Raw genomic sequence first — 11,775 nt, forward strand, 5'->3', positions numbered from 1 at the left:
GTTCTTATGTTCTTATGTTCCTTTGCTCTGCTCCGTGAGTCTGGGCTGTACATAATATCTAGATAATGACTGGTTGGGACCACTCACCTGGTCCCAGCAGAAATGGCCTCTCTGTATGCCTGTGGTTTGCCTGGGGATCGTCGGATGGTGCCCCAGGTGAGAAGTGCTGTCAAGTCCAACCAACTTATGTCTGGAGATCACTTGTAGCTGCACGCTCCATTTGGAGGCGGTCAACCTTGCAAATTGGGGTTGCACACCTGTTTCAGAGGACACACGCTTGTCAATTTTAGGTTTCAGGTGACACAATAGATAGTTAAGCACTATCAGTCCATCAACTAATGCTTTGCTTACTGAAGCATAATAGAGACAGATGATCGCCACAGTGCACCCAAGTGCTACGTAATCCTAATTATGCAACAAATTGCTTTTTCTTTTCTTTTTTGCAGGAGTTGTATTAATTCAATCCATCTTTGCTTTGTCTCACACAGATACACAGTCAAACTGAGGTCTAATTTCCCCCAAGGTTCCTACACAAAATACTTCATTTTCTCTCTGCCATCTGGAGGAATTCCCAATGGGGAGCTTGTGAATTCTGCAGCAATGAACCAAATTAGGCGCAATCAACTCGTCCCTGACTGTGGGAAAAAGAAGGAAACTGAAGAATTCTCTGGGCTCAGACAGACAGACTCTTTTGTGACCTGCCTCCACACGCGGAACCTTTTCAATCAATGTTGTCAAATAATAGCAGGCCTACCACCAAAGATTATGGGCTGTACACTCAAGAGTCAACTGTCGATACCATGGGCAACAGGTTGTGGTAACGTTAGTGTGGAATCTGATGCCATACATTTTGCTCTCCAAAGCTGCCAAGAGCAAGATAATTCATACCACAATATTGCCCCTTGCTATGTATGAATGTGATAGTTGGACGATAAAGCTGGCAGGAAGAAAGTCAATTCATTTGAAATGTGGTGTTGGAAGAGAGTTTTATGAATTCTGTGGACTACCAAAAAGACAAATAAGTAGATTTCAGACCAAATAATGTCTGAACTCTCCCCAGAAGCTAAAATGACTAAACTAAGGTTATCATACTTTGGCTACATTATGAGAAGAAAGAGTCACTGGAAAAAACAATAGCAATAGTGATAGCAACAGCAAAAGAGGAAAATCCAGTAAGGGGTGAATTGATTCAGTCAAGGAAGCTATGGTTTGCTAGACCTAAGTGTAACCTCTATCTGTGAGTTCTGTGGGGCAGAACTTGGAATGAGTTTGCAACAACAAATTAAAAAAACTTTACTTTCTTTACATATAACATCAACATTTAACATCACACTTTCTTACTTTCTTAACATATAACATCAACATTTAACATCACACTTCAAGGTCCTGTTCAGGTTGCATTTTCAAGTCCTTATATTTACAGTCTACTGATACTGCCCAGTCCAATTCTTCTTTGCAAGTGGGTTGGCTCCTGAAGACTCCAAGGGCTTGACGAACAGGATTCAACAGGATGAAGGTTTCCAGGAGAACTCTCACCCATTACAAACATTAAAAACCCTGAAACAATAAACTCCAACATTTACAACAAAGCAAAAATAAACAACTACCTTCCCACTAGTTCCCAACAACATTGCAGTTACCTTAACAAGGTGTTAAGGGCTTATACAAACCAAGGTCCGAGTCTGGTAGCCTTGTCTCCTCCAAACTACATGAGCTCTGCAGCCTTCTGCTGCTTTGAGTCTCCACCCCTTTCTGGGTCAACCCATTCTGAGCATGGGGGTTACATAAGCAAGGCTATAATGTTAGGACGTTTTGGAGGACATTGATTCGTAGAGCCGCCATGAGTTGGAAGCAACTTGGCAGCCTTTAATCCACATACACACATTTACACAGGGATTCAGAGGGAAAATGCTACTATATGATACCTGATCCTTAAAGCAGGTGAACGTGAAACTTCAGGGCCAATCACAATGGCCCAGGTTTATGAACTGTCAGCATAAAACAGTAACCCTATAGCATGGTGCCTAACAATGTCATGGTGATCACCAATGTGTTTTCTGGCATACACTTGTTTCTTCTAAAAAGCATCTCTTCCTCAATGCTGTTGGTCATCTCTCTGGGGAGAGACACCTTGGCATTACAAGCAGAGTGCGCTGAGCCAAAAGCACAGCGGAGCATCCCCAAGCACGTGTGTGTGTGCGCGCGCGCGCATAGGCACAAAGAAAAGTCATTCTTCTTAGTTTCTAATCTAATAAGAAAAGAAAAGTAGGAGCAGCAGTGGCGTAGGAGGTTAAGAGCTCATGTATCTAATCTGGAGGAACCGGGTTTGATTCCCAGCTCTGCCGCCTGAGCTGTGGAGGCTTATCTGGGGAATTCAGATTAGCCTGTGCACTCCCACACATGCCAGCTGGGGGACCTTGGGCGAGTCACAGCTTCTCGGAGCTCTCTCAGCCCCACCTAAGGGTGTTTGTTGTGAGGGGGGAAGGGTAAGGAGATCGTAAGCCCCTTTGAGTCTCCTGCAGGAGAGAAAGGGTGGATATAAATCCAAACTCCTCCTCCTCCTCCTCCTCCTCCTCCTCCTCCTCCTCCTCTTCTTCTTCTTCTTCTTCTATTCTAATCTATCTGGCTAGATGGGGATGGTTGCAGTCAGCGTTCCCTCTCCACCCCTAGTGCAGCATGGAGGGCAAGGGAAGAGAAGCGGAGAAGAGAGGAGGAAGAAGCAGGAAGGAAGGAAGTCCCTGGGAATAGCAATCTACACATCAAAGGGATAGTGCCAGTATGATAGAGAAAAGGTGTCAGTGCCTATGACCCTCTCTAGATATCTGACTTAATGGTAAAACCCCCTCTATGTTTGAGGCAGGAAACAGCGTACAGTCCTTCACTTCCAACAAATGCAAAGAGCCAATCCTGAGTTTCCGCCCACTCACCTAGGCAGGTAGTGCCAGTGTAAGGGTGATTCATAGCATTATTTTAATTAGGTTTCTGTGTCTTCTACTGCAAAATGCACGTGAATACAAATAAACTTCAACCAAAGCAAGCTGTCCTTTTTCACTGTATTTTCGAAGGCTTTCAAGGCAGGAATCAACTGGATGTTGTCTTTTCTCCAGGCTGTATGGTTGAGGTCTGGTAGTTTTTGCTCCTAACAGTTCACCCACATCTATGGCTGGCGTCTTCAGAGGCATGTCACAGTAAGGTGTGTACTGTGACACACCTCTGAAGATGGCAGCCGTAGATGCAGGTGAAATTGCAAGTGATAACTTGCCCATATCTTCATTATTTCATTCGGTTTTTCTTGCCATTAATCGTCCATTTTTTCTTATCTTTCCATCCAAACGCTATCACTGCACGTATTGCTCTAATCAACGTTTTATACATATTTCTATATTGTATATCTATTTTTTCATCATCAATTATTCCCATAAATAATGGATCATTTCTTAATTCCACTTTATTTTTTCACCAATTTCTCTATTCATAGCAATGCCTTTTCCCAGAATCTTTTACTTCTTTGCATTCAATCCACATATGGCTATAATGTGCATAGGTGAATTGGATGAAGGAGACGGGAGTCAAAGAAGACATATGGATAAGAAGACAACGACGAATGAACTTACTGCTGTTTGGTTAAAGAAAAGTAAAACAACATTAAAGAAATGGTTAAAGAAAAGTAAATGGTTAAAGAAAAGTAAAACAACAATAGTGCAGAGAAGGGCAACAAGGATGATTGAGGGACTGGAGCACCTTCCCTCTGAGGAGAGGCTGCAGCATTTGGGACTCTTTAGTTTGGAGAGGAGACGGCTGAGGGGGGATATGATTGAAGTCTATAAAATTATGCATGGGGTAGAAAATGTTGACAGAGAGAAATTTTTCTCTCTTTCTCACAATACTAGAACCAGGGGGCATCCATTGAAAATGCTGGGGGGAAGAATTAGAACTAATAAAAGGAAACACTTCTTCACACAACGTGTGATTGGTGTTTGGAATATGCTGCCACAGGAGGTGGTGAAGGCCACTAACCTGGATAGCTTTAAAAAGGGCTTGGACAGATTTATGGAGGAGAAGTCAATCTATGGCTACCAATCTTGATCCTCCTTGATCTCAGATTGCAAATGCCTTAGCAGACCAGGTGCTCGGGAGCAACAGCCGCAGAAGGCCGTTGCTTTCACATCCTGCATGTGAGCTCCCAATGGCACCTGGTGGGCCACTGCGAGTAGCAGAGAGCTGGACTAGATGGACTCTGGTCTGATCCAGCTGGCTTGTTCTTATGTTCTTATGTTCTTAATATTAGGGAAGGGTGGGAGGAAAAAAGGGAAAATGTATTGTTTGGAAATTATATCAGAAAGATGTAAATAGAATGATTATTTCAAACTATACAATAAAATAAATTGCAAACTATACAATAAATTGCAAACTATACAATAAAAAATTGCAAGTGATCTCCAGATTACAGAGATCAATTCCCCTGGGGGGAAATGGCTGTTTTGGAACGTAGGCTGTATGGCTTGCTGGTGTCTCTCCACCCCCCTAAACCCTGCCCTTCTAGTCTCCCCCTGCCCAAATCTCCAGGAGTTGGCAACCCTGTACTAACCAAAGCAAATATCCAATAGGGATTACCCATTTGGAAGCAGCTGCCTTCATGATAGGAGGATACTGGCCCTCCCAACATTTTGTGCAGCCTCTCTGTGTTTAGTTTTGGCTCCAGCCTTCCTTGGCAACCATTTTGTGATTAGTCCCTGTCTCTCAGGTCAGCCATTTTATGATGCTGTCCACATGTTCTCAGAATCCCAAAGCTGCCCTCTCAGACTTGTCAAGTTTCGAGACCACTGATATAAAACATCTGGAAATGATCCCTTACAGCAGTGGTGGCGAACCTTTGGCACTCCAGATGTTATGGACTACACAATTCCCATCAGCCCCTGACAGCATGGCCAATTGACCATACTGGAAGGGGCTGATGGAAATGTAATCCGCTATCTGGAGATATAAATTACCTACCTGAAACACATAACCCCCAGAAAAGTGGTCATGATAAACAGGGTTTCTGCCTCATGAATAACCACAAGTGTATTAGCCACAGATTTGCTAGAGTAATCAAGGCAATAATTAAAAGCTTCTTGGGAGCTTTCAAAGTGGCGCCGTTTCAGGTGTTAAATTAAATGTATGGCAGCGGGGACTTAGTATTTGCCATGTAAATCATGTGAAGGAAGGGGAGGAAACTGCCCCAAATTACTTGTTATTGCTCATTTGAAAATCCTGGAGACTCCCAACGAGGGTACGCAGCTGTTAGTAGAAAGCATCGGCTAAAAGAATCATTGCGGGATATGAGTTATATTTATCAACAGGCACACATCAGAGCTGAGAATTAATTTTAACTTCTCATCAGTTTTCCAACTGATAAAACCTGTATCCCTGTTCGCATGTTACAGTGGACCTTGAGTCACAGGGCCTTTCCCCACTTACCTTAAGCCCCACGCTACTCTCATGAAGTAGCACGGGGTCCTGGGGCACTTTCGACAGGGAAGCTACAACGCCCGACACTGCAGCTGTGGCGCCCCTCAGCCTTGTGACATCCCAGGCAGCTCTTCTTAAGGCTGCGATGACCTTTCAGCGCAGAGCAGGGTCATGGGTATGCTGTCGCGCCTGGGATGCCGCGCGCATGGGGGGGATGGAAAAGAGTGGGGAAAGGCCCACAGATAATCAGGGTGGGAAGGATAGAAATGCTTTTCCCCCAAGGCCTTCGGTCTTTTAACTGGAGATACCCAAGTGAGCTCATGGCTTTCTACACGCAAAGCAGGCGATCTACCATCAAGCTGCGTATGTCACTTCCCTTCATCTCCTCAATCATCTTGCTATTCTGAATTGTAAATGCCGTCTTGTTATCTGATGTGAGGAAATGTGCTCTGATCTAGCTTATCACAGATGGAGATGTTAACACTGTAATTAATTAGATTAAGGGTCATTGTCATGTCATTTCCTCCCCGACATGCTGTTTTTTTCTCACCAGGACTCGTTAAATCTGCATCAATTTGATTCACTCCAGTTTTCTGCCCAAATTGGTTAATAATTACGCGTGAAGAACTAAGACAACAAAATGAATTTAATGGATGAGCGTTACACCTTTTTACACATTGCAAATATTTTCTCTTAGGCAGGTTCACGTAATAATCTCATAACTTATTGCATGCCACATGAGTAGCAGCAGGTGTAGTGATTAGTGTACAAAATGTCAAACCCCGGATCTATGGCCCAAATCAGACTCTGCAACTTGAAGGTTAAGAAGTCTTTATTGGTAGATACATGGGTAAGGGAGTAAAGAATAGCTGGGGAAAGCAATGGCAAACTACCCCACAAAAACGGCTTGCCTATAAAATCACAGCTTGCAGTGGTACCCCAGGGCTGAACACGACTGAAGGGGAAACTTTACCTTTAAGAGGGAAAAAGCTGGTTCTGCCAGAACCTTCAAACAACCCCAGTATATCAAACCCCGTTCCTCCTCCCTCCCCTCACCCCAGCCTGCAGTCCCACAGTTGAGAAGGTGTGAAAAGCAGGAATGCAGAATAAGCCCAAGATCAGAAGATTGAGATAAAGTCTATGTGAGATAAAATCTACGTGAGCCTTTTCACAGGAAAAGGAAAGTGTTCTGGTCAGCTCTGTGGAGCTCCTCTCCCGCCTGTCCTGCCCCAGCTCCCCGGGTATCACTGATGGGTGCCAGACTCCCAAACTAGAACAGTGTTGCCAATGTGTAAGGTGACCAGATTGTCACCTTTGTAAACCGGGACCTGTGACAGGGCGGGAAACGGGAGTGCCTCAGAAGGCAGTGTGCTCCTGCTGACAACGTGCATGGGAGAGCCTTCCATATGCACTGCCTTCTGGGGGCCAGTTCAAAAAAAACCAGCATGGGGATGTCGCGGGACCAAATTGTTTTAAGGTGGGATTGTCCCGCCAAAAGCGGGACGTCTGGTCACCATACCAATGTGATGCCGGCCGGGATCTTTTCGGGTGCCTTTCAAGTATTTCTAGGAAGTGGGTAGAGTCAAGTAGGGCTTTTATTCATCAAGGCCTCTGGTTGACTACTGGAGATTTGATTTGCTATTCGGGTGTTTTAAAATGTTGCTTGGGCACCAACTGCCACCACAGCACAAGAATCTGCACTCTGTTACTGAAATTAAACTGTGGCAGCCATGTCGTGGCAGCTCAACCTGCTGTGGCAGCCATTTTGTTTCTTTACCCACCGTGCCGTGATAGAATTCCAAATGTGCTTCCAGGCTGAGGATCTGTGGACTAGAATGTGGGTCACCCAGTTCCTCATTCTGCCACTGAAAGTCATTTGGTGAACTTGGGTCTGTCAGTTTAACCCTATGATACCCTATGTTATAATTATCATTCCCTTCCTGTTCTGCCACCCTCAGACCCATTCGTTCCTTCTACATGTTTATTTGCTGCCAAACTAGGATTTGTTTGGTTGTTGTGGGGTTTCCGGGCTGTGTGGCCATGGTCTGGTGGATCTTGTTCCTAACGTTTCGCCTGCATCTGTGTCTGGCATCTTAAGAGGTATATCACAGAGAAAAGTCTGTTATACACTGTGTCCAGTGAGAGAATGTTTGAGTAGGGTATATATTGTCCATGTGTCCCGGGGTGGGGAACCAGTGAAATTAGTAAGTTTTTTAGGTTAGACACTTTATATACAAAGAGTGTGGTTGACTTCTGCATTGCCTTGCTTAATGTGGGTGGGGTAGACAGCTTCACAGAGATTTGGACTTTCCTTTACCCAGAAGCAGACTGGAAATCCTGCTCAAATTTATTGTCGAAGGCTTTCACGGCCGGAATCACTGGGATGCTGTGTGGTTTCCAGGCTGTATGGCCGTGTTCTAGCAGCATTCTCTCCTGACGTTTAGCCTGCATCTGTGGCTGGCATCTTCTGATTCAGATCCTCTGAAGATGCCAGCCACAGATGCAGATGCTATCGGGAAAGAATGCTAACGAAGAGCTAATTCGCTAACCAGGCTTATACAACATCCACAGCTCAAATTCTCATGGTTCACACTCTTCTAACATTGGTACCCTGCAGCTTAGCTGACACCTTGTTATCTGGGGCACATTGGAGAGAACAAAACTAGCGTGTAGTAGGTTCACCTTCGCAAGGCTGAAAATGAGTTCTTGGAAAGCCTTCGACAAAACAGTTCTTGGAAATTTTCTCATTATCCAAGACAATTCTTTATAATGAATCAGCCATCAATTTGAGTTCGTGAAATGTGGTGGCAGTACAGGCACTTTTCAATTTGCAGACTTTAGGTACCAATTTCTGGAGCTGCATTCAGAGAATAGATAGGCTGATAGGTTAGGTAGGAAACCAGGTTCCTCAAGAGGTCACCTAAGTCCAATCTTCTTGGCAGACCACTGACAGCTGTCCATTGTGGCAAAAGGTGATGGAATATTTTGGGAATGAATATAGTCAGGAAGGCAACTGAGAGGAAGAGATGGCTATATATCAGCCTTGCTGTGTTTATAAGTCAGTTTTTGTATAGTGATTAAAAGCGATGGACTCTCATCTAGAGAACCGGGTTTGATTCCCCACTCCTCCACATGAACAGCAGACTCTTATCTGGTGAACTGGGTTTGTTTCCCCACTTCTACGCATGAAGCCTGATGGGTATCTTTGGGCTAATCACCGTTCTGTCAGAACTTTCTCAGCCCCACCAACCTCACAAGGTGCCTGTTGTGGGGAGAGGAAGGGAAAAGACTGTGTAAGCCACCGTGAGTCTTCTTACAGGAGAGAAAGGAAGGGTATACATCCAAACTCCTCTTCCTCCTCTTCTTATGTTGCACAGTTCATCTTGTGTTTTGATTTCCCCGTGGTTTGTTTCCCTGATAGCTGGAGGAGGAGGAGGAGGAGGTGGAGAGGAGGAGGAGGAGGAGGGGGAGAGGAGGAGGAGGAGGAGGAGGAGGAGAAAGAAGGAGAAGAGGAGGAGGAAGAAGGAGGAGGAGGAAGAAGAAGAAGAGGAGGAGGAGGAGGAAGGAGGAGGAGGAGGGGGGGGGTTGGATTTATACCCCACCTTTCTCTCCTGTACAAAGACTCAAGGCAGCTTACAAACTCCTTCTCCTGTTATCATTCTATTATATACCATACTACTCCTACTAGAATCCAACCTCCTATCCCTGTCCCTCCCTACCATTTTTCCCCCAATCCAAACTAGGCCAGCTCCCAGATCAGTGGTGGGATTCAGCCGGTTCGCACCACTTTGGCAGAACCGGTGTTAAAACGGTGCTTGTAAACAAACAGTTGTTAAAAACTTTGAATCTCACCACTGTCCCAGATACAGCCTCCCCACGAATTAACGGAGTAAAGGAGAGGGGTTGCATATATATTTGGTATTTCTGGTGGCAACCGCACATATATACCTCAAACAGATCCAGAAGTGGCGGTCATGTATTTGACGTAGAAACTTCCAAAATGAAAACCGCTCAGGAGTGGTCCTTATTCCCAGTTCCTCCTATTCCTGGGAGAAGTCAGCTCTGCAGTATGCTAGCTAGTGACAAATACCATTTCTCTTCCACCTTACCGTTTGATGATAGAATGCTGACAGGCCAGCCCCATCTTTTTATCTAGATGTCCACCCCAGCTGTCTTTTGACCTTGTCATCTGGACCTGCAACATGCAGATTGTCTGAACCGGTTTTTTTCAGTCTAGATGTCTATCAGGCCTGTCTTTCCTCATCATTATCTGGCTACACAGACTGTGGATCTGCTGACCCCTCTTTCAGCGGAGATGTCTATCACAAGTCCTTCTGTTAACTTTTAAAAGCAGTAAATGCTTTTATTACACAACACCAGATAATGTAACCTGCTTTTAAATTTAGTTAAAACCCAAATGAAGTATATACTCCAATAAAAGTATGTCCTGTATTGATCGCTTATACAAGCCTAAGAAACATGGACTGTATATATAGTGATACAAGGCAATGAGCTAATTGGTATATGCAATTAGTTTGAGTATAAATTCAATAGCTGCTGTCTGCTACTGTAACCTCTAACTGTGGGTTCTGTGGGGCAGAACTTGGAAGGAGTTGCAAAGAACTAAATTTTAAAACAAAATGGTTTACTTAACAAATAACACTTTGAACATTTACATTTAACATTAACAATTTACAGTCCTTCTAGGTTGCATTTCAAGTCCTTATCTTGACAATCTACTGATAAATGCCAAGTCCAATTCTTCCTGCTGGTGGTTGGCTTATGAAGACTTCAGAGGCTTGGTGAATGGGATCCAAGATGATGAAGGTCCCCAAACGAACACCCATCAATTACATACATAGCAAGCCCTGAAACAATAAATTCTAACATTTACAATTATAGCAAAAATAAACAACTCCCTTCCCACTAGTTCCCAACAACTTTGCAATTACCTTAAACAAGGTGTTAAGAGCTTATAACGGATTAAATCAAGATCCCAGCCTGGTAGCCTTGCTTCCTCCAACTTCACCAGTTTTTGCAGCCTCTGCTGCTTTGAGTCTCCACCCCTTTCTGGGTCAACTCATTCTGATCATAGGGGTTACAATACCACAATTCGTTTTAATATTCTTTACTCATTGAACCAGGGGGCATTCATTGAAAATGCTGGGGGGAAGAATTAGGGCTAATAAAAGGAAACACTTCTTCACACAACGTGTGATTGGTGTTTGGAATATGCTGCCACAGGAGGTGGTGATGGCCACTAACCTGGATAGCTTTAAAAAGGGCTTGGACAGATTTATGGAGGAGAAGTCGATCTATGGCTACCAATCTTGATCCTCCTTGATCTCAGATTGCAAGTGCCTTAGCAGACCAGGTGCTCAGGAGCAGCAGCAGCAGAAGGCCATTGCTTTCACATCCTGCATGTGAGCTCCCAAAGGCACCTGGTGGGCCACTGCGAGTAGCAGAATGCTGGACTAGATGGACTCTGGTCTGATCCAGCTGGCTTGTTCTTATGTTCTTATGTTCTTATGAATATTGGTGATACTGACTCTTTCAATTGATTGGAACGCAATAGGAGTGTTGCAGGTTTCGTGCCTTATGGACAATGTTTATGACATCCTATACCAGTGGTGGCGAACCTTTGGTTTGTAGTCCATAACATCTGGAGTGCCAAAGGTTCGCCACCATGGCCCTATACAATGCCTTTGAGAATTTATTACTAAGTACAGTCCCATTGCGTTTCTTAAGTTGCCTATGTGCCCTCATTATATGTTTTGTTATTACCTTTATATCCAGTTGAATATTACTTATCATATAAGCACAATATATCTTTATATGAATAATCTTTATGAACGGTTTATGAATTATCTATTGAATTTATACTCAAACTAATTGCATATACCAATTAGCTCATTGCCTTGTATCACTATATATACAGTCCATGTTTCTTAGGCTTGGCTGGCCTAAAAATTTTTTAGTATTGGTTTGACTCTATATATTTGCTGATCTGTTTAATTTGATCACTTATACAGTCAGGAATGATTACACTAATCCAGAGGTCTGCAGCCTGTGGCTCTCCAGATGTTCGTGGACTACAATTCCCATCAGCCCCTGCTGTAGTCCATGGTCATCTGGAGAGCCACAGGTTGCAGACCACTGCACCAATCCAATATTAAAAAAAGACCAGACGTGTATGCCCAAAAAGGGTCTTCTTCATGCAGTATAATGCAGAAACAGATAAAAATTTGTTACATTAATTTGTACATTGGAATTTTTTATTCGGGCTAGGGGGTTCATATATGCATCTACAATAAATGATAGTTC

The sequence above is a fragment of the Sphaerodactylus townsendi genome, linkage group LG04 (genome assembly GCF_021028975.2).
Source record: "Sphaerodactylus townsendi isolate TG3544 linkage group LG04, MPM_Stown_v2.3, whole genome shotgun sequence".
NCBI lineage: Eukaryota > Metazoa > Chordata > Lepidosauria > Squamata > Sphaerodactylidae > Sphaerodactylus > Sphaerodactylus townsendi.